Below are 22831 nucleotides of genomic sequence, written 5' to 3' on the forward strand. Positions count from 1 at the left end.
TGAAGACTTTTCCTAAATAGAGTAAATCTTATTTTTTTTTTTTTCTCTTGTTTTCTCTGGAGGTGGTTTTAAGGGTCATTTCCAGCATGTATTTAGAGGAGGGCTTACTATGTCTGCTCTGAAGAGAAAAGGCTGAGGAGATTTATCCATTTATCCATTCAGTAGCTAGAAGACCACACTTTTCACTTGTAATGTGAGTTGACTTTTGGGGATGTGGCTGTATCTATATTGTGGGCATCTCCGAGAAGAGTGGCTTCTGGCAGTGAGCAGAAGGAAGCCACAGCTTGCTGTGCACCTCACTGTTTCCTTAGCTGGACTTGACTGCTTCGTGGCACATTTGCCTGTGCATGTGAATTAGGTTTTCTTTGTTAGTCCAGGGCGGTACTGTTGGTTAGACCTTGTTGTGTTCACTTTGGAGTTCTTGTAAATCGTGTGTTCGAATGATAAAATTATTGTTAGCACACCTGCTGAGTGATTTTGCAGTGAGTTCTAAGATGCTGATTGCAGAAGTAGTTCTTGTCAGTGACTACCCTTCATGTAATTCCTGACTCGATGGGAATGTAAGATCTTTCCTCTAACATAAAATACCAAGGGTTTTAGGTTGTGTTCATAAAAAAGGCCTGCTGGCTAAGAACTGTGACCTTAATGTCCTAAAGACTTGTTCAGTACCCAATTAACTTTTCACTTAATCTCCATTTGGAATTAGGAACTAAGAGACCTTGCTTCAGTACCAAAAACAAATCTAACTTGTTACCCTGGCTTTGTATATTGTGTAAATAATTGGATCATTAGCCATCATCTAAACAGGAGGCATCAAAGATTCACCTTTTCTGGTCATTTAACATAATTTCTTGGCTTCTAGATTACTTCAGATAAATTATTTCTCCACTGGCTGTGAATAACTCTTGTTAGTGCTGGGTACAGTGACTGCAAGTCAAGAATTCTACAGTTCTTAGAGTAGAAATATATCAAGGGGGTTGTATTTTATCCCTTCCAGTGACAGCTGCCTTCTCAGTTTTCTGAATGAATGCTAATACCTGATGAAAGCCTCCCACTCTGTCTGTCTGTCTCTATCTCTCTCTTAATTTCCTTCTCAAACCAATTAAATAGAATCAGCCTAATCTGCGGATTTAGGTGTTCCCTCTGTAATGTGGAGAACTCTACTGAACAGAGTATGTGCAGATATGCCATCTGTCTCGATTTTTGTCTGAGGATTTGGCCCCATCCCTAAAATCTGATGTTATTCCCACAGCGGCCTCAGTTCAAAGATGGAGAGACCAGTGTGCTTGTACTCTGCACATGTCCAGTCTGTTGGATGTAAAGTCCAGGCCGAGGTCCAGCCTTTATTGTTAGTGTAATTTGATCCCTTAATTGTGTCTTGATGATCATTTGCAATAATGTCCATTTGGTTGTATTTGATGTGATAAGAAAATCACATTTAATACTTTGTTCTCAGCAAATTTTAAAAATATTTGTTAAAAAATAGTATGTTATTGTGAACCAATGTAGGAAATGCAGAGAAATAGACAAAAAATTGAAAATTATCTATAACATCATCATCCACAGTGGCTGTTCTAACATTGACTAATAATGTGGTCTCATACACCATAGTTATGGGGGCGTCACACCAGTTACTTGTAAGGGACTGGCTGGAGGTGATGACCAGAAGGTGGAAAGTATCTTATCTGTGGTGTGTGTTAAACACAGTAGCTTGTAACTGCAAGCAGTTATTTCTGCTGGGTGTAATCATTTCATCATAGGCTAAAGGAAAGAGCTTCTTCAATGGTAAGCTGGGCTCTGCTTATCTTTTGTTTCCACTGATTTTTCAGAAGAAATTTTCTTATGCTAGCTATGTTTCTCAATTTAAGTATCAATTTTTGATTTTTAACGAAAGCTTAACATGAGTGTAACTTTTGGTTTTGAAGTGGAAAAAATATAAATGTACGCTCACACACTATAAAGAATGGCGTGCTTTTAAGAGTATTGTCCTCTGCTCCCCTGATAGAAAGATAGGAGAGAAAGCGCGTCATCAGAGGCTGCAGGTGGTAATCGTGGAAGGGTGACTGCAGGTCAGGGTGTCTCGTGTCTGTCCCCTTGTGTGTTCTGTCTGCTGTCCCTCTTCTTTCTGCCTCCCCCCAGTAGCAGCTTCAAGAAACTTAGCAAGGCTCTGCTCCATGGCAGACGTGTTGAACTCTGCACTGACTCAGACCCCTGTGATTGTTTCCCATTCTCTCATGTGACAGTTCACAGTAACTTAGGTTATTCCTGTCTGCTTTTCAGATCCTCATCTTGGAAAGATTCATGTAAACAGCAGTCCTCTCTTTTGATGGGAAAGTATCTGTCCTTTGTGGTGTTTGACAGTTTCTGAGCATTCTTTGCTGACCACCTTCTCTGGCACTCAAAATAACTTGGTATGCCACACTCTCTCAGCATCCAGTGGGCTTCCTTTAAGTGTTCATGCTTACCAGAGGCGTTTGCCATGAGCAGTGATGCACTTCAGCCACTTGGCCAGTCATGACCCTGTGGGGAGCAATCCGGACTGGACTGAGTTACTGGAATTAAGACTTATTCTATGCATCTGCTCTCCCACAATATGGCGCTGGGAGAGGAGTAAACAGCTTCCGCACAGCTGCCTCCAGTTCAACCAATAAACTGTAGGACTTGCTCCTGATTGGAGAGCAGCATACTCGGCGTGTGGGCAGCCGAGTTAGGATTGGCGGAGGAGGACTATAAAGGAGGAGAGAGACGGCATGCACCGGGAACATCTATGGGGAACATCTATGGGGAACATCTAAGGGAACCCGTGCAGCCCCCGAGAAAGCCGGCCGGCGGTGTGCCGCTCCCCTGCGGAAGTGGGGAATGCGGCCAGGGGGAACTGCCCTTCCACGGAGGTGGAAGGGATAGTAGCCAACCCGGGAAGAACCAGCAGCAAACCCGGGGAGGGCCGAGCAGACGAAAGAACAGCGCAGGGTCCTGTGTCGTTCCTCCACGAAGACGGGGAGCGACATAATGGTGCCGTGACTCGGATATGAAGCCTAGGCAGGGCTTAGTGTCGTTCCTCCACGAAGAGGGGGAGCGACAGACCCCAACAGGTTTTTGTCCAGAAGCCATTGTGGTGTACACAGAGCCAATAATAGAACTTTGTGCACTACCCACTTTCCCAAGTAAAGAGTGTAAAAGCTGCTTTAAAGGGAGTCTGCATTTTGTGGCGTCACTCAGCTTTGAAGCAATGTCCCTTCAGATTTTTGCCTGGGAAAGTCAACCCCTGGAAGAAAACAAAGATCTTTCAGAGATTGGGTTCCAGCAAGCATGACTGTTAGTAAGAGATGGCACTGTCTTTGAAGATCCTTTGCCTACATAGCAACAGCTCACTGGGTCTCACCTTTGCTACCGCAGTCCCTTCCAATGAGGGACTGATTGATTTTAAATTATTTGGCAAATACTGCCAATTCTAAAGTTACTTTATAAACATTTTGGTACATGTTCACATTTGGATCCATTGTTGTTGTTATAATGTTTTTAGTTTTAAGCATCAGATTGTAGTCTTAGCATTTTAAATGATTGAAAAAAGCAAGTTTTTGTTCTTCAAAAGGTACTATTATTAATAAATAGTAATTGTGTGTTTCCCTTAAGGGTGGCTCTATGAGCATTTAGATTTTGCATGATTATTTTCAGCAGTTAGGAACTTTTTGCAAAGCACTCATTAGATTGATTTCAGTTAACTCTTCCCAGCCCTAATGATAGTGAGTGGCATAGTAAAGGACCTTGACAAGTTACAACATGGTCTAGCAGGGAGTTACTGGTTCTGTTCAGGTTAGTACTCCTGCAGTCAGGTTGTTAGGTTTTTGTTTTAGATGAGATGCCAGTTTCCTTACTGAAAGTACTTAGATTATGTTTGCAATTGGCTTTAGTCCTTGAAGTGGGCTATCTCCATCCTATTTCCTTCTCCTTTTTCGATGAGAGAGAAATCTGACCTGTGTGGAGGATGGGAGATGGAGGAGGTTCAGATAAAGAAGGAAGCGCTGGGCATGCTCTGGGGAGACAGAGAGGAAAGTGAAGGCTCTGTTACCTGACGGGTTAAAGCCTGTCCCTGCTGCTTCAGCTGTTTGTGTTCCGCCTTTCTCACACTGGGTAAGGCTGACTTCTAATCCAGCTCAGGGACAGCTTTTGAGCAGTCACTCATTTATCGGTTTGCCTGTTGTTCACAAGAGATACCCAGTTAACAGAACGTTTGACCTCCTGACTATAAGATAAAAAAATGAAGCTCACTCTGTAAGAGCCTTTCTGATTTCCTTACCAGATGAAGTCCTCCTTTGTTAATTCTGTAAGGAGGCAATGAACTAAGCTGAACTTAAAAAAGGGAACCCTCTTCCCTACTGTTGCATACTAGCTTTCCCCCACCCCAAAGGAGTAAGAAGTTATTTTCAGATTTTAAGACAAGTTAAAGAGTAGTGTAGTTTCCGGCTGGCGCTGTGGCTCACTTGGCTAATCCTCCGTCTATGGCACCAGCACCCCGGGTTCTAGTCCAGGTTGGAGCACTGGGTACTATCCCAGTTGCTCCTTTTCCAGTCCAGCTCTCTGCTGTGGCCTGGGAAGGTGGTGGAGGATGGCCCAGGTGCTTGGGTCCCTGTACTGGCATGGAAGACCGGGAGGAAGCACCTGGCTCCTGGCTTCGGATCGGCACAGCGCCGGCCGTAGTGGCCATTAGGGGAGTGAACCAGCCGAAGGAAGATCTTTCTCTCTTTCACTGTCTATAACTCTCTCTCACTGTCTAACTCTGCCTGGCAAAAAATAAAAGTAGTATAGTTTCCAGTGACTTCCAGCTCTTAGTTTTTGTGATCTTCCATAAATTGGGCAAATCAAGGTTGCCACATTCTTTAAGATTCTTGGAATCCTTGTTTGGAATAATTGCTATTAGGAGTGATCTATCTTTTCACAGTAGGTAGGGACATTGCTTGTGAGGAAGACAGTGAAGTCTGTCACACCTGCCAAGATGGGATCTGGACTCTGAAGTCTTTGCTGCCTTCTCTAGCCTGCCACTTCAGGTCTCCATCCTCACTGCCAGGTTTCTAGGCAGCAGCATCAAGTACTTTCTTCCTAATGTTGGAATAGAGGTGTGGGGGTCATGGTGCTTTTTGGAGGTGTTTGTAGGTCCATTTCTTTATGTCTCAGTGCTTGACAAATGACAGAAAAAATGAAAGAAAGAAAAGCAGGCTTCTTAGCTTTATGGTGTCAGTGATGTTTATTGAACGCAGTGCATCACTAATTCCGGGCATGAGAACCAACTGGTCTACAACAGCTTCTTGGTTCCTATTTCTCAGCTGTTTTTCAGCACAAGAGAAGATGTACTCACTTGGATGCACCCAAGAGCAGCAGAGGGCTGTAGGGTTCTCCCTGTGACCTTCAGAAGGCCATGTGGTCTGCATTTCCTCTTGCTTGTTGGCCCATTTCCCCAGATGAGATCATGAATAACAATGAAAAAATGCTGTCTAGTAAACTGTAAAGTGTTGTAAATTGGAGAAGGTGTCATCACCACTCCTCTGTCCTCTTCCTGGGTGGCCTGCTATAAATGGTCTCTGTGAAGTTCCTGATGTCCATCTGATTACCGGCTGCTTTTGACAGTACTGTTCCCAGGGAATAGCCATTTCCTGATGAAGCCAGCTTTTTGTAAAAGGAAAGGATTTTCACATTGAACAAATGTGTCATGTAGTGCGTTAAAGTGAGGTTTTGGATATTTCATAATATTTACAAGTAGAAAAGTTACTGTACAGTATATACAGCAGTTTCCTCTTGGCAGTGACCATGAAGTTGTTGGCCATATGAAAAGTAGCTGTCTTTTATGAATACTGATTCAGAGTGTCTCAGTCTAACTTCTTATTCAGAGGTAGGACAACTTTTCTGACTTCAAGCCTTTTGTGTATTGGTGATTTAACTCTGCCCTTGTGCTTTTTACTTTGCACCTATTGATGGCAAAGACTGTGTTCATGGAGAGATATGTGACTTGGATTACAGGAAGTATCATTTACAGGGACAGTTAAGAGGGAAGAGGAGGCATTTCCCCCCACCACCACCACCCAAAAGTAATTCAGTATATTATTGTAGCGAGACGGCGGAACTGTTGTTATCTGTTATGAGCAAAGAGATGGCGCTTCTGCTGCAAGGTGCTGTCTGGGCAAGCGCCTCTCTCTGTGTGCTGATGCCATGTCAAACTTGGAAGCAGGCCTAAAAATGCTTGTGCCTTGGCAGCAGCTTCTCATTGGAAATGCTTGTTTTCTCATAGTAAACCTGTGTTGACTCTAATGGGAGCTCTAAAAAACCATATCATGGAGATCTGACGTTGCTCAGAGCTGGCCAATAGCTGACACTGACAAACCCCTTGGAATTGTTTCAGAACATTAATCGCTTGCTGTCAGCAGCTTGTCCCACTGAGGGGAAGTGATGGGCTGATGATCGCATGTGTTGTGAGACAGTAGGGACATTTCTGAGCTCACATTGTCTGTTCATTCCTTTCCAATGTATATTAAAATCAAAATGTTAGGAAGGGTGGTGACAATTGTTCAATCAACAGGAGTCACTGTTCACTGACTCCCCATGTAGGATCTCTGTCCTTAATGTGTTGTACTATGCGAATTAACAGTAAAACTAGTCTTCAAACAGTACTTTATACTTTGTGTGTTTGTGTGGGTGCAAACTGTTGAAATCTTTACTTAGTATATACTAAGTTGATCTTCTGTATATAAAGATAATTAAATCTTAATGAAGAATGGGATGGGAGAAGGAGTAGGAGATGGGATGGCTTGTGGGTGGGAAGGTGGTTGGCGGGGGGGACTGCTATAATCCAAAAGTTGTACTTACGAAATTTATATTTGTTAAATAAAAGTTTTCTTAAATAAATAAATAAAACAATGGTGAACAGCAAAAAAAAAAAAAAAAAAAAGAAAGGCTGTGACAAACCTGATGCATAGAATTTGTTTTCAAGAATTTTGGGTATTTAAAAAGTACGGTGTCAGTTGGCATTGTGGCTCATGGGTGAAACCCTCCCCTGTGATGCTGTCATCTCATGTGGGCACCAGTTAGAGTCCCAGCTGCTCTGCTTCCAATCCACCTTCCTGTTAATGTACCTGGGAACACAGCAGAGGATGAGTCAAGTGCTTGGGCCCCTGCACCCACATGGGAGACCTGGAAGAAGCTCCTGGCTTCAGTCTGGCCCAGCTGTTGGGACCATCTGGGGAATGAACCAGCAGTTGGAAGCTTGGTCTCCCTCCTCCCTTCCTTTAACTCTGCCTTTCAAGTAGTAAAATAAATCTTAAAAAATAAAATGTTATTGTTAGAGCTAGCAAAAAAAATGTATCCTTTTTCTTGGAAGTTATGCCTTTGTTGAGAGAAAAAGAAGTGTATGGTAGTATGGGGAATACTTGATTCATCCCAGGAAAACATTTCAACCCTTGTTAGAACAGAATTCTCTAGATTAGGTGTTTGGCCTTGGAGTTAAGACAATTAGGACACCTGTGTCACACATCTGAGTGCCTGGGTTCAGTGCCTTGCTCCAGTTCCTGACTCAAGCTTCTTGGTGCTGTAGACCCTGGGAGGCAGCAGTTATGTCAGGTACTGGCTTCCTGCAGTTCACATGCAGGCCTGGATTGAGTTCCCAACCCAGGCTGCTGTGGGCATTCAGGGAGTGAAAGAGTGGATGAGAGTGGTTTTTTTTTTTTTTTTCCCCTCTCTCTGAAAAATAAGAAACTTTTAAAAACAGAATTCTCACTCAAGAGATGGATGTTTATTTAGGCAATGAATTCTTTGAGATTAAGGTGAAATCATGTAGTGCTTAAATACTCAAATATACAGAGAAAAGATCTAAGTTGTTGAATGTCAGTAGGAACTTATTGTGCTATGTTGAAGAGGATTTTTTTTTGTCTCTGCCTGTGGTCAGACTAATTGACTATTCCATATGAGGTGAATCAGTTCTTTTATTGGACCATTTATTAAATGTTAAATTCTGCCCACACATAAGTAAAGTGCCCCTAAGGCATGTTTCCTATTTATAACGTTTGATATTTGGGTTTTAATGTTTATTGCATCCATCATATCTCCATTTTAAGGATCAATAAATAAAAGTGTTAAGTGTTTAGGTATTTGTAATAGTAGCAAAATAAGTAATTTAAAGAGCAGGAAACATGGGCTCATGCACATTTCCTTAGAAGTTTAATCTATGTTAGTACGATGCAGAGATCACTCAAGAGATACTGTCTTTTGCCACTTGTTCTCATTATTTTAGGCAAGTATTGTAGCCATTGTACTGTAGTAACTCTAGACTTCCCAATCAATGCATTTTCCATTGGTTGGCACGAAGAAATTGAAAAACTTCTAAAGATCAGTAGTAATTGGTTGACTGTAGGGTTAAGGAGAGGAAAGAATCAAAGAAAACTTTATGGCAAGCCCATGATGCGATCTGTTGGCAATCAGCTTGGCTTTGGCAACCCAGCTCCTTCATTTCTTCTGCTTTCCAGTAGTAAAGCCATCCTTTCCCATCTTCTGTGGAGCCCTTCTTTGCACGGTTAACCTCTGTTCTGTCCAACCCGCTTCCCTTTCACCTTTCCTCGGATGTGAGTCCTTGAGTCGTATCATTCCAGTCTCTCTCCCTATCATTCCAGTCTCCATCCATGCACTTTCTTTCCTGTAAATGTCCTTCGTGTTCTCTACAGCACACATTCTTTGACCCCTCTCAAGTTTTGCCCATTCTCCCTCTTTGCTGCCAGTGTGGGGAGAACAAAAAGCAGAAATGAGGAGTCTTATTCCATCCCTCTCTTATGTCTTTGCTCCTTCTTCTTCAAGTTTATTTTTTATTAGATATACTATACATCCAGCAAATGCATAGATCCTCAGCTTTCAATTGGTGGTGTTTCTGGTTGTGGGCTGTTACCAGTAAAGTTGTTATAAACATTCTTGTTTAAGTTGTTTTGGAGCCACATATTTTCATTTCCCTTGGGTCATACCATGAGTAGTATTGTTGGAGCAAAGGGTAGGTGGGTGTGCATTTTATTGTGCAAGAAACTGCCAAACCGTTTTCCCAGAGTGGCTGTGCTATTTTATGTAGTTGTGCCAGCAGTTTTTGAGAGTTCCAGCTGCTCTACATTTCTCACAATCGTTTGGTGTTAATAGTTTTCTTTTTAAAATGAATTGTGCTCTTTATTATATTTTTAATGATTTATTTTATTAATTTGAAAGGCAGAGAGGAAATGAATCTTTTATCTTCTGGTTTACTCCCCAGTTGGCTGCAGTGGCCAGGGCTGGCCCAGGCCAAAACCAGGAGTCTGGAACTCCATCTGAGTCTCCCACTTGGGTGCAAGAGACCAAGCAATTGGACCATTCTCTGCTGCCCTCACGGGCACATTAGCAGAGAGCCGGATTGGAAATAGAGCATCCAGAATTCAAACCTGTGCTTATATAGGATGTTACAATCACAGGTCGTGGCTCAACCCACTGAATCACAAGGCCAGCCCTGAGTTTTTGTTTGCTCATTTAGCTATGTGATGAGTGTTAAATCATATCTCATTGTGATTTTAAGTTGCTTTTTTCTGATGACTGATGATTTTGGATCACCTGGTTCTGTGCTTATTGGCCATTCCTATGGCCATTACCTATTTTTGCACAGTACCTTTTTCAAATCTTAAATTTTCTAAATCAGTATCATTACAGTCTTCTTATGTTGACTTGTAAGATTTTGAGAGTGCTTCAAAGAGTTTGTGGGAAAATAGAATCAAAAGATGTTTATTTTTATGCACAAAATTTGAGATTCATGCGTAGTAGTATGCATTTTCAAATAGTTGGGTCTCTGTCGCTTATATGGGAGAACTAGATTGAGTTCTTAGCTCCTAGCTTTGATCTGGCCCAGCCCAAGTGTTGCCAGCATTTGTGGAGTGAACCAGCAGATGGGAAGATCTCTTACTTTCTGACTCTATGTCTCTGTCTTTCAAATGAATAAGAATAAATAAAGACTCAAAAATTCAAACCTCACATTTAAAAAAAGAAAAAGAAAGAAAAAAAAAAAAAAAACCAGGCTGCCCTGAGTGTTTCTGTCTCTTCTTTTCTCTGGTCTGTTCACATGCTGTTACACTCTAGCTTGAGTACTATCGCTCTGTGATGAAGTCATCCAACTTCATTCTTTGTTTTTTGTTTGTTTGTTTTGACAGGCAGAGTTAGTGAGAGAGAGAGAGAGAGACAGGTAGAAAGATCTTCCTTCTGTTGATTTACTCCCCTAATGGCCGCCATGGCCAGCGCTGCGCCGATCCGAAGCCAGGAGCCAGGTGCTTTCTCCTGGTCTCCCATGCGGGTACAGGGCCCAAGCACTTGGGCCATCCTCCACCGCCTTCCCGGGCCACAGCAGAGAGCTGGACTGGAAGAGGAGCAACTGGCGCCGCAGGCGGAGTATTAGCCAAGTGAGCCGCAGCGCTGGCCTCAACTTCATTCTTTGAATTGCTTTGGATATTATAGATCCTTTGTATTTTCATATAAATTTTGGAGTCAATGTGTCATGCCTGCCTGATTCCCTTGAAACCTATATTTCAGTTTGTGGAGAATATAGACATTCTGATATTATTGAGTCTTCCTATCTGTGAACCTCTCCACTTAATTTCTGTCAACATTGTTTATAGTTTTCAATATAGAGTTGTACATCTTCCATTAGATATATTGTTTTCATTTGACATATTGGATTTTATATGTCTTGTTATATATTCCTCTGTGTAATTTTTCAAATTTCATTTAATTGTCCCCTTACTGGTATACAAAAACAGAATTGCTACAGACCGCCCAAATTCCATTGCTAGTTCCATATTGTGTGTGTTTGTGCATCTGTTATTTTTATAAGGTTATTTGCATACATAATCATATATGTTTGTGAATATGGACATTTTCATTTCCTTTTCCATCTTTATACCATTTAAAATGTTTTTCTGTCCTTATTAAGCAACTTAGAACTTTTAGTACAATGCGAGCTAGGAGTGGTGAGAACAAATACTCTTGCCTTATCCTGATCTTAGGAAGAAAGTGCAAGTGTTTCACTGTTAACTCATACCTAATTTTTTTTTTTACACTCTAGCTTCTGCTCTTTTAAAGCTCTGTAATTTTGTATTCTTATTCCCAAGTCCATGATGCTCAATCTGCATATTCCTGGGCTATCCCGTGCTTGTGATATTCCTGCATTACCCCCACTTTTCTCTTTGTTTTCTGCTTCCTTTCCCAAGAAGTGTTTTTTTCTTCTTCTGTTCCATCATCCCTTCTGTCCTCCTACCTCTGTGAAAATACTGTTTTCTCTCTCTCTCTTTCTAAAGATTTATATATTTGTTTATTTGAAAATCTGAATTAGAGAAGAGAGGGAGGGAGAGACAGAGATGTCTTCCATCTGCTGGTTCATTCCCCAAACAGCTGCAGTGGGCCAAAGCCAGAAGAGGAGCTTCTTCCAGGTCTCTCATGTGGGTGCAGGGGCCCAAGCATTTGGAACATCTTCCACTGCTTTCCCAGACCACAGCAGAGAGCCGGATCAGAAGTGGAGCAGCCGGAACTAACTGGTGCCCATGTGGGATGCTGGCACTGCAGATGGCACCTTAACCGCAGCACTGGTCTCTACTGTTTTCTCTTTTACTGGCTTCTTTTCTCATTCATTTATTCTTTTTTAAGAATTCTTATTTAAGAATATTTGAGAGATACAGTTACAGAGAGAGACAGAAAGGTCCTCCATCTGCTGGTTCACTCTCCAAATGGCTGCATGGCCAGAGCTGAGTCGATCTGAAGCCAGGAGCCAGGAGCTTCTTCCAGGTCTCCCATGATGTGGGTGCAGGGGCCCAAGCACTTGGGCCATCTTCCACTGCTTTCCCAGGACATAAACATAGAGCGGGATTGGAAGAACCACAGCCGGGACAGGAGCCAGTATACCCATATGGGATGCCAGCAGTGAAGGCAGAGGCTTGGCCTATTGTGCCACAACACCAGCCTCTCATTCATTTATTCATAGAGAGTTCCTAATCTTCAAGTGTTTACTGAGCAGACGCTGTGTAACTGTTGCCTTCTGGAGCTGTACAGGTTGACATTTGGTCTGTGTCCCCAAGAGCTCACTGTGAAATGAGCTCTTTAGAATCTCCAGAGCCTGGACAGTGCTCTGATTGAATGAACAGCTGCTGGAAAGTCCCTGGAAGGCATGGGCACGTCACTGGCTGGTGGGGACCAAAGCGAGGCCCGAGGGAGAAGACGGTGCTCCTTCTCTTCCCTCTTCTTGTGCAGCCACCAAGACGAAGACGAGGCATCCTTCCTCCTCTGCCTGTGCTCACATGCATTCTCAGTTGCTCCTGTGCTCTCAGCATGGAAGCAGAGTTTCAGAATTATGCTGTGGTGCTTATTGCTTTAGTGCCGTGTGTGATTTGGGGGTAATTAGCTCTCATAAAAGCTCTTTAGCTGGCCGGCACCGTGGCTCACTTGGCTAATACTCTGCCTGCGGCACTGGCACCCTGGGTTCTAGTCCTGGTTGGGGCACCAGGTTCTAGTCCCGGCTGCTCCTCTTCCAGTGCAGCTCTCTGCTGTGGCCTGGGAGGGTAGTGGAGGATGGCCCAGGTCCTTGGGCCCTGCACCCGCATGGGAAACCAGGAGGAAGCACCTGGCTCCTGGCTTCAGATCGGCGCAGCACGCCGGCCGCAGCTGTAACAGCCATTTGCGGGATGAACCAACGGAAAAGGAAGACCTTTCTCCCTTTCTCTTTCTCTCACTGTCTAACTCTGCCTGTCAAAAAAAAAAAAAAAAAAAAAAAGCTTTTTTAGCTGTCAATGGTAGTAAATTGTGTTTTATTTTTAGAAACTATAGAATTTTATAAACATCCAAAATTTACAAGAAAGTCCTCAAATTAATGAACTCATTGAAAACCTTGGCTTTTGTTCATAGGTGTCTTATACTTCATTACTGGGTAATGTTTGTATTAATTAGGGAACTGTTTTTGGAATGCACTAATTCTCCAGGATAATTCTTTGTTGGAATGTTTCTTTTGGAGGGCTTCTTTCACTCCAGGCTTGGGCAGGAGGTGACTCGGACCTGTTGTGTGTGGAGCCGACTCTCTAGCCTGAACAGTGCGTGCTGGTGAGCTGCCCTTCTCTGGCATTCCTGCTTCAGCCTTTTGTTCCATTTCTTCTTCCAAGCAGTGTCTGTTGCTGTCTTTCTCATAGCGCCTGTCTTAAATAGCTTTGCAGATTTTCTTGTAAAGTCATCATGACAACAGAAAAAATTTTTTAAAGGATTTATTTATTTATTTGAAAGAGAGGGTTGGGAGACAGAGAAGTTCACTCCCCAAATGGCTGCAACAGCCAGGATTGGGCCAGGCCGAAGCCAGGAGATTGGGGCTTCATCCAAGTCTCTCACATAGGTACAAGGGCCCATACTCGGGCCATCTTCCACTGCTTTCCCATGGAAATCCCAGGGCTGTATTGAAAGTGAAGTAGCCTGGACTTGATTTTGGTGTCCACAATGCCAGTCCTACAGGACCTCCTCCCCCCCTTTTTAAATATTTATTTATTTATTTGAAAGTCAGAGTTAGACATCTTCCATCCACTGGTTGATTTACTCCCCAGGTGGTCACAATGGCCATGCCAAAGCCAGGAGCCAGGAGCTAGGAGGTTTTTTCAGATCTCCCATAAAGGTGGTTGGGAGCAGTTGGGCCATCTTCTGCTGCTTTCCCAGGCCATGAAAAGGGAGCTGGATTAGAAATAGAGTAGCTGGACTCAAACCCATACCCATATGGAATGCTGGCATTGGAAGCCGAGGCTTTACCTGGTACCCCAGAACACCAGCCCCAGGACATATTTGTTAAGGAGGCACCAACTAGGGATTATTTTCAGATCATTAAATTATAAGTCTATGAATACTTTCTCATTACAGATAATAGATTTATAGGACATTCTTTAGTGATTTCATTAGGATGAAGGCAAAGCGATTCAAAGCATTTAAAATATACAAACTAAATGATGTATTTCTTGGTTTAGGAAAATGTATGCTACTCAGTATCTATTAAATATGTTCCTAGAACTTTACCATGCTTATAAGTCATATGTCTGTGAATGCTGTCAGCATTGTAGTCACTGAATTTCTATCATTTATAAAATTTGAAACAACTTTTGAAAGGTAAAAAATTATCCTTTATTACTAATGGATGTTTAAATGTATGTCTGCAGGGTGGAGAATGTGATGATCTTAGAAGATGTTTGTGTATCAGATAAAATCAGTGTGTATCAATATATTTTATATGCCTTTAAATGCATTAATCAATATCCCATCAACAGGGATATCAGTGTTTTCAGCATAATTTACATTAAGATGATTATACTTGGGCCGGCGCCGGGGCTCACTAGGCTAATCCTCCGCCTTGCGGCACCGGCACACCGGGTTCTAGTCCCGGTCGGGGCGCCGGATTCTGTCCCGGTTGCCCCTCTTCCAGGCCAGCTCTCTGCTGTGGCCCGGGAGTGCAGTGGAGGATGGCCCAAGTGCTTGGGCCCTGCACCCCATGGGGGACCAGGAGAAGCACCTGGCTCCTGCCATCAGATCAGCGTGGTGTGCCGGCCGCAGCACGCCGGCCGCGGCGGCCATTGGAGGGTGAACCAACGGCAAAGGAAGACCTTTCTCTCTGTCTCTCTCTCTCACTGTCCACTCTGCCTGTCAAAAAAAAAAAAAAAAAGGATGATTATACTTGAAATTATAAACAAAATAAGTTTGAAATTCAGTATAAAAGTGAAATGAAAAGTCATACTCATTAATGAGATACTGCTTGAGCTTTATCTGACCATGAACAGTTGAGTCTTATCCTTCAGAATTTATTAGTTTCTAATTTTAAACCCATGTCTGGCTTTTCCAATTTTTTTGCCTTATGAAAGATTAAAAATGCCTCCCTTTTAGTAGACTCCATGGGGGTTCTGCGTGGGCCAGCACTGTGTCTGGGGTGCTCGAGAAAGGCGAGGGTGGCTGTTCTGCTGAGGGGCCTCTGGGGCTCTGTCAGTATTCCACAGGGCCCCGCCGTGCAAGGTCCTGTTTATCAGCAGAGTATGAATTTGTAGGCATCATTTATTCCCGGAAACTGTTTTCCTGAATTCTCCCTTTTGAGATTTCTTGTTACTGTCTTTCGGTGGACAGTCCTTTTCAGTGGAAGACTGTCTTCCCTTTTCCTCTTGTGCCTGGTTCTCCCTTGTCTGGGATGCTGGCCCTGGTAAGCGAGCTGTCCCACACGTGGGCCAGGGGGTGCTGCTGGACCTCTTCTGAGTATTGCTGATTTTTTTCTTTATTCTCTATTTCTGCTCACATTGCTGGGCAGAGTTAGAGTTGAAGGTCAAGTGCAAGCATGTGATTGTTTTCTGTCACAAGCTGGCCAATTGAGTGGTTTCTATTTAGTTATTTGAAATAGGTCAGCAGACACATTGTATTAATTCCGTAGTTTAAATGGGCCATCTGTGGAGTCACTGTGGTAATTGTTCCTTTTTTGTGAGTACCAGTGTGCCCAGCTAAGATGCAGCCAAGGGCATTGGGAATCTTTTCAATGAGACCAGCGCGCTGAGCCGCGGGCTCCTGTCACTGAAACTTGCCCTTGGAGAGCTTTTGTCAGTTTGTTTGCTTCTAGATTCCTTTTCCTTGATTGTGAAAGTTTGGTTTTTTGATTGTGGAAGTTGAGAGTCATGCTTTATTGAAGATAATTAGAAAGCAGGGGAAGTGGGATTTGGAATAGGAAAAAATGAGACCACACGTTTGGCTGTAGCAATGGTGGAATTTCTTTGTTGTGAAGTTTTGGGTAATACAGAAGGAAACAGTAGACAATAAACCTGATCCCTACAATTACACTCTTCTGTAGCTCTTAGGAGAGGAGCTGAGACCATGCTGTGGGGTTGTCAGAGCTGAAGTTTGTTTTTTAAGATTTATTTATTTATTTAAAAGGGAAAGAGAGAGAAATGGAGGGAGAGAGATCTTTCATCCATTTCTTCATTCCCAAATAGCCAGAACAGCTGAGGCGGGGCCAGTCTGAAGCCAGGAACTCCACCCTGGTCTCCCATGTGGGTGTAGGAGCCCAAGCACTTGGGCCATCTTCTACTTTCTCGGGTGCATTAGCAGGGAGCTGGGTCAGAAACATACATGACAGGACTTGAACCAGTGCTCTGGGGTTGTGGACATTGCAGATGGTAGTGTAACCTGCTGCAACAGTGCTGACGCCAGAGGTAAAGTTGGAAGCAAAGTATTTTAAGTTCATTGCCTGAGAACATGTGAAATGTGCATGTTACTCTTATGTGGAAAGTACAAGTAAAACATGGAGTCTGAAAGGTAGCAGCTGTGTAAATGGGGAACTAGCCCGTGAAGTGACTTGTGATCTGTGGAGAATAAAGATGCCAGTGCTATTCTGGGTGCCCTACTCTCGGCTCCTGAGGCGATACTGTGTAGTTCTTCCGTGTGCCTGTGTGACTCCTGGTTCTGGGTCTGTGGCTCAGACTTTCTTTAGACTTAGGCTTCCAGCTACCTTCCAGTATCTCCACAGAGACGTCCAGCAGGCTTTTTTTTTTTTTTTTTTAAATTTTTTTGATAGAGTGGACAGTGAGAGAGAGAGAGAGACAGAGAGAAAGGTCTTTCTTTGCTGTTGGTTCACCCTCCAATGGCCGCCGTGGCTGGCGTGCTGCAGCCGGTGCACTGCACTGATCCAATGGCAGGAGCCAGGTACTTATCCTGGTCCCCCATGGGGTGCAGGGCCCAAGGACTTGGGCCATCCTCCACTGCACTCCCTGGCCACAGCAGAGAGCTGGCCTGGAAGAGGGGCAACCGGGACTTTTAACATTTGACATGGACAGCAGAGAACTCTTGATTTATACCTAGCTGGTCCTGGCTCCCTGGGACTTTTCTCAGTTTTAACACTGGAAGTTGGGGCTGGCGCTGTGGCATAGCAGGTAAAGCCTCCCCCTGCAGTTCCGGCATCCCGTATGGGCTCCAGTTCAAGACCCAGCTGCTCCGCTTCCTATCCAGCTCTCTGCTATGGCCTAAGAGAACAGTGGAAGACTGCCCAAATGCTTGGGCCCCTGCACCCATGTGGGAGACCTGAAAGAAGCTCTTGGCTCCCGGCTTCAGATCAGTGTAGCTCTGGCCGTTGCAGCCAGTTGGGGAGTGAACCAGCAGATGGAAGACCTCCCTCCCTCCCTCCCTCCCTCCCTCCCTCTCTCTCTCTCTCTCTCTCTCTCTCTCTGCCTCTCCTTCTCTGTGTAACTCTGACTTTCAAATAAATAAATAAATCTTTTGGAAAAAAAAAAAAAACCACAAAGTCTCACATTGTAGGATACCCTCTCTGTCCTGGGCAAACCAAGATAGCAGGTCACTAAGTTCATATCCTTTAAACCTGTTCACTACTCAGATTTCTTGGCAGAACCATCAAGCTCAGTTTAAACTTTGAAGACCATCCTTGATTCACACCTTTCTCCACCACTACATATGTCCTGTTTTACAGTGGCATCTAATCCATCAGCATGCCTTATCTCCACCCCAGCAATTCACAACTCCATCCACTTCTCTCCATCTCGCTCATCCCACCTTAAGGCAAGCCTGTTTCACCTTGAGCTGGATCCTGTCACAAGATGAAGACATGAAACCTTACACATTGTTCTTACACATTGTTACATGGATCTGCAAGCTGACTCCTAGACTGACTCAGTCTCTTTCCTCCCTCCAGCCACAGTGGTTCTCTGCCTCAGACATGCTAAGTTTGTTCATGCTTTAGGCCCTTGTCCATCTGCTGAGAATGTCCTTTTTTAGTGTAGCTGATTTCTCTTTGATGTTTAGGTCGTCTTATCCTAAAGCATTTACTCAAGAGTGGCTTTCCTTGACCAGTCTATTGAAGGTAAGTCAGCCAGGCACTTTGACTATGTTACTATATTTCAGTGTTCTGGATGGCACTTGCCACTGCCCATCTGGTATACTCTTCCACTGTTTGCTTGCTGTCACTCTCACCTATTAGAGCGTAACCCCCACAATTCACAGTGCTGAGCACTGTGTTCCATCCCTTTTTGTATTTTAGGGCAGGTCTCAGAACAGAAAAGAGCATTAATTGAAATAAAGAATAACCTTATTGGCCACAGGTTAAAACTCCAAGGAAAAGAAGAGCTTGAAAGATTTTTAGCAAGCCAGGGTCAGTAAGTAGAAAGTAAATTTACCATATCTGTTATTACCACTACAAAATATACAGAATATCATTGATATTGTCTTCACTTAATAGGTTATCATCCTTGTGTTAGCTAAAATAAAAGAATAATAATCAGATTCAGAGATACTCAGAAAGCCATTTTACCATAATTTGTGCTACTTTAAAAAAAAAAAAGATTGATTTGTTTATATGAAAGGCAGAGTTAGAGAGTTTTCTTCCAAATAATGGTTCACTCCCATAAGGGGCCACAGTGGCTGGAACTGGGCCAGGCTGAAGCCAGGAGCTTCCTCTGGCTCTCCCACATGAGTGCAGGGGCCCAAGGACTTGGGCCATCTTCTACTGCTTTCCTAGACCATAGCAGAGAGCTGGATCAGAAGTGGAGCAGCCGGAACTTGAACTGGTTCCCCATATGGGATGCCAGCACTGCAGATGGTGGCTTAATCTGCTGCGCCACAGCGCTGGCTCCTGTGCTGCATTTAAGTCATAGATTTGGCAATGATGACTTCTCCTCCAGCAGTTTTTGAGGATGTACCCTGTATGAAAGTTACTTGCTTTGATCTGGGTATATGTGTTGGAACTCGGGTGATGAAAAAATCTTTGTATTCAAACATACTTCTGAATCAGGGTCTCAACCTCAGGACTGTGGCATTTGGGGCCAGATAAGATAATCCTTTGTTATGCCCTTCCTTGTGTTCTACCCTGTGTCACAGCATATTGGGCCTCTACCACTAGATAGCACACCTCACTGTGACCACAGCATTTCTGAATACTGCCAGATGTCCCCTAGAAGGCCCAGATCTCCTCTCGACAGTGAATAGTCATCTTCTATTTTCTTTACATTAGAAAAATTATAATTATTTTTTAAAAATTTATTTTATTTTATTTATTTCAAAGAGTTTCAGAGAGAGGTAGAGACAGAGAGAGAGGTCTTCCATCCACTGATTCCAAAACCAGGAGTTTCTTCCAGGTCTCCCACGTGGGTGCAGGAGCCCAAGCACTTGGGCCATCTTGTACGGCTTTCCCAGGTCATTAGCAGGTAGCTGGCTCGGAATTGGAGCAGCTGGAACTTGAACTGGTGCCCATATGGGATGCCAGCACTGCAGGCTGGGGTTTTAATCTACTGCTCCACAGTGCTGGCCCCAATTACTTTAACATTTTTTTAATGTATTTTCACTTTATTTGAAAGGGAGACCGAGGGACAAAGAAAGATCTTTCATCCACTGGGTCCTCCCCAAATGGCCCACAACAGCCAGGGCTGGGCCAGGTCGAGACCAGAAGCCTGGAACTCAGTGTGAGTCTCCCATGTATCTGGCAGAGACCCAATTACTTGAGGCATCACTGCTGCCTTCCAGGGTTCACTTTAGCAGGAAGCTGCATTGGAGGGGGAGGGGGAGACTTGAATCAAGCACTCCAGTAGTTTGGGATGCAGGTAGCCCAACCTATGTCTTAACTACACACTGAATACCTGCTCTGAGAAATTACAATATTTAAAAGACCAAGTAGAAAAAATTTGTTTGGACTGGAGAGATGCAGCAGACTTTACAAAGGTATTATAAAGAAAGATTGTTCATCTTGCACCATTACCAAATTATGAGAATCTATTTTAAATGTCTCTGTTTCCTGAGTTCTGCAGTAAGTTTGTATTAGGAATCTAAAATATTCTGAGGGAATTTGTTCTTTCAGTGTTTCTGTATTTTTGCCTGCTCTCATCACCGTGAAGCGAAACACTCTGAGACAGGTTGGGATTAAAAACAGTAATGACAGAAGGCATAAAAAGCCTCATATTTTTCTCTTCTATTCTTTCCCCCCTTTTCTGTTCTTCCTTGCCTCTCTGTCAAACAAATAGGGTATCTAGTTTGAATGATTTTAAGTTGAGCATCGATATAGGAAAGGCTTGTTTTTTAGCGCTCCCCTCCCCTGGAAAATGCTAACAGTGTACTTTGCACAGACCTATGAATTGATACTCTGAGAAAAGGGAAAATGTGTCAGAAATGTGCAGTGAGGCAGCCCTTTTCCTTGGCCTGCACCCATTTTCTAGGTCTGTGTGCTTCAGAGTTCCCGTTTCATTATTGCTTAGGATTCCCCTTCGTCATTACAGAATTACTTTGTCTGTGTGTGTGTGTGTGTGTGTGTGTGTGTGTGTTTTAAAGATTTATTTATTTGAAAGGCAGAGTTAGAGGAGAGAGACAGAGATTGATCTTCTATCCACTGGTTCACTCACCCAAATGGCCACAATGACCAGGTCTAGGCGAGCCAGGAGCTTCTTCTGGGTCTCCCATGTTGGTGCAAGGACCCAATTGGGCCATCTTCCACTGCTTTCCCAGGAGCATTCGCAGGGAGCTGGATTGGAAGTGGAGCAGCTGGGAGCCCATGTGGGATGCCGGCACTGCATGCAGAGGCTTAACCTTCTACCTCACAGCACCGGCCCCAGAATTACTTTTTCATATACATATGTAAGCTAGTGTTGTTGTAAAACTGATGATTCTTTGCATAAGTGCAAGTCTTAATTGACTTTCTTAAACTGAGACCTTGGCACGGTGTTGTGTGTAAGCTAGTGAGTGGTGGGAGACAGTATGCTCTGGAGGAGTGTGAGCTTCAGTCTCCTTAATAAGGTTGTGGAAATGTTAGAGATGGTTGTGCTGCATCTGCCATTCCATGTCCATCAGAAATCTAAAAAAATGGCTCTGGTCGGCATTCGTATTTTGCAGGTTATGGTTTTTGTTTGAAATTCATAGCATCATCCAATCATGGGCTTTGAGCTTTGAGTGTGAATGGATTATTCTGTTCAGTACCCTCAGATGTCCCAAGATGGAAGTCCAACTTGGGCAGATGTTTTCTCCCTTAACATCTATGAAAGGTGCATCTTGTGCTAGGTTGTAGGAGCATGTACTGAGAATGCTACTTGTGCTTAGCAAGAGGGGTTGGGACACTTCTCAGAGTCTACATCTCTCTCTCTCTCTCTCTCTCTCTTTTTTTTTTTTTTTTTTTTTTTTTTTGGACAGGCAGAGTTAGACAGTGAGAGAGAGAGAGAGACAGAGAAAAAGGTCTTCCTTTTTCTGTTGGTTCATCCCCCAAATGGCCACTACGGTTGGTGTGTTGAGGCCGGCGCACTGTGCCAATCCAAAGCCAGAAGCCAGGTGCTTCCTCCTGGTTTCCCATATGGGTGCAGGGCCCAAGGACTTGGACCATCCTCCATGCACTCCCAGGCCACAGCAGAGAGCTGGACTGGAAGAATAGCAACCGGGACAGAATCCGGCGCCCTGACTGGGACTAGAACCTGGGGTACTGGCACCGCAGGTGGAGGATTAGCCTAATGAGCCACAGTGCCAGCCCGCAGCTGTCTCTTAATGTTAATTATCAATCTAGCCTTGGCTTTACTGTGCTCAGACCCTCAAACATTAATTTCAGGAGATGTAAATGGATCATTCTTTTTTAAACAATGTTACTGCTCCCTTTGCACAAAGACATGATACTGAATTTAAAAGTGGCTGACCTTGAAGAAGAAAATTGTGTCATTTAAGCATGAGACTTAAGAATTAAGTAAAGTTTGTAAAAGGTGTCCTACTTTTCGATATTAGATTAGTGAGAAACGATGGTCTTTTATAAATTGCTCTGTGTCTTTATCTCCCTGTCAGTTACCCTTATGAGAAACCTGAGATGTTCTTGGCTCTCTGAGAAGAACTCTCACAGGTGACTTTCTTATAAAGAGCTAGTGGAGACTCCTCTTTGTTCATCTGTACGTCGATCAGAACAAGACCACAGTTCAAAAATCACAACATCTTCTGACTTTTTTCTTATAAAATATATGGTGAGTTTTAAATATTTCATTCTTATTCCCCTTATCTGTTTACTTCCTTTGGCTTTAGATTCAGTAAGTGGATGTCTGTGAGGACCCACTGTGTGCCAGGGAGAAGTGACAGGCTGCAGACCCCATCCTCGTAGGCCCTGGAGGGACCTAGAGCATCATCTGTTCACGTCACTGATCCTAAAGCACTCATCGCTGGTGGTATCTCCTCCTCCATGTGTGTGACATTTTTCTTTCTCTTTATATTTTTGAACTCATAATCCTGTACACACACACAGATTTTAGTCTCTTGATACATATGCCTAAAGCATTTTTTTTTTTTTTTTTTTTGTCAGGCAGAGTGGATAGTGTGAGAGAGAGACAGAGAGAAAGGTCTTCCTTTGCCGTTGGTTCACCCTCCAATGGCCGCCTCGGCCAGCGCGCTGCGGCCGGCGCACCGCGCTGATCTGATGGCAGGAGCCAGGAGCCAGGAGCCAGGAGCCAGGTGCTTTTCCTGGTCTCCCATGGGGTGCAGGGCCCAAGCACCTGGGCCATCCTCCACTGCACTCCCGGGCCACAGCAGAGAGCTGGCCTGGAAGAGGGGCAACCGGGACAGAATCCGGCGCTCCAACCGGGACTAGAACCCGGTGTGCCGGTGCCGCTAGGCGGAAGATTAGCCTAGTGAGCCACGGCGCCGGCCCCTAAAGCATTTTTTAAACCAGTTTTCATTCTTTGCAATTGCTAATAAGCACATCTTGTTTAAAAGAGCCTCTTTTGAATTTCATTATTGAACAGAAACATTTTAAGTGTCAAGCCAATTATTATTTTTCTTGTTGTAAATCATTTATTAATAGTTC

At 43.8% G+C, this 22831-nt stretch overlaps 2 protein-coding genes across 25 annotated transcripts in view; one reads left to right on the forward strand and one right to left on the reverse strand.

Moving 5' to 3' along the window:
• Positions 1-22831, reverse strand: part of LOC108175891 (serine/threonine-protein kinase MARK2) — a 657969-nt gene that overhangs the window by 373479 nt on the left and 261659 nt on the right. The gene's annotated exons all lie outside the window — the stretch shown is intronic.
• Positions 1-22831, forward strand: part of SIPA1L1 (signal induced proliferation associated 1 like 1) — a 429087-nt gene that overhangs the window by 226278 nt on the left and 179978 nt on the right. For 2 of the 19 annotated variants that reach the window (XM_070065182.1, XM_070065183.1), the window contains one exon: positions 21826-21998. The exons of 16 other annotated variants lie outside the window; for them this stretch is intronic. The gene's annotated coding sequence lies outside the window, so the exon portion shown is untranslated. Of the gene's footprint in view, positions 1-13033; positions 13120-21825; positions 21999-22831 lie in introns of all 19 variants that reach the window. One more of the 19 variants, XM_051826278.2, reaches the window with a different exon arrangement.

The sequence above is a fragment of the Oryctolagus cuniculus genome, chromosome 20 (assembly GCF_964237555.1).
Source record: "Oryctolagus cuniculus chromosome 20, mOryCun1.1, whole genome shotgun sequence".
Classification (NCBI taxonomy): Eukaryota; Metazoa; Chordata; class Mammalia; order Lagomorpha; family Leporidae; genus Oryctolagus; species Oryctolagus cuniculus.